The following is a 236-nucleotide window of genomic DNA, read 5'->3' on the forward strand; positions in this document are numbered from 1 at the left end:
TACGTCACTAGCCCAGACGAGGTGGCTAACTGTAGCATGCTAGCGCTAATATGCTAGCTCGTTCTCAATGGAAAAACGCTGCTACAACACACACTAGTAGACAATAATCTCCAAAAAGAACCACTTCCTGTCCCTGTTCTGTAGGCATTCCACAAGTGCCCCTCGTCTAGAACAGGGGTTCCCAAAACTTTCATCCCACGACCCCCAAAGTAACGGTGCAAGTGACTAGCGACCCC

General features: G+C 49.6%; 1 protein-coding gene across 3 annotated transcripts in view; it reads left to right on the forward strand.

The window, feature by feature from the left end:
- LOC116685740 (cullin-5) overlaps positions 1-236 on the forward strand; it is a 44,164-nt gene that overhangs the window by 19,732 nt on the left and 24,196 nt on the right. The gene's annotated exons all lie outside the window — the stretch shown is intronic.

This window comes from Etheostoma spectabile, unplaced genomic scaffold (assembly GCF_008692095.1).
Source record: "Etheostoma spectabile isolate EspeVRDwgs_2016 unplaced genomic scaffold, UIUC_Espe_1.0 scaffold172, whole genome shotgun sequence".
In the NCBI taxonomy this organism is placed as follows: domain Eukaryota; kingdom Metazoa; phylum Chordata; class Actinopteri; order Perciformes; family Percidae; genus Etheostoma; species Etheostoma spectabile.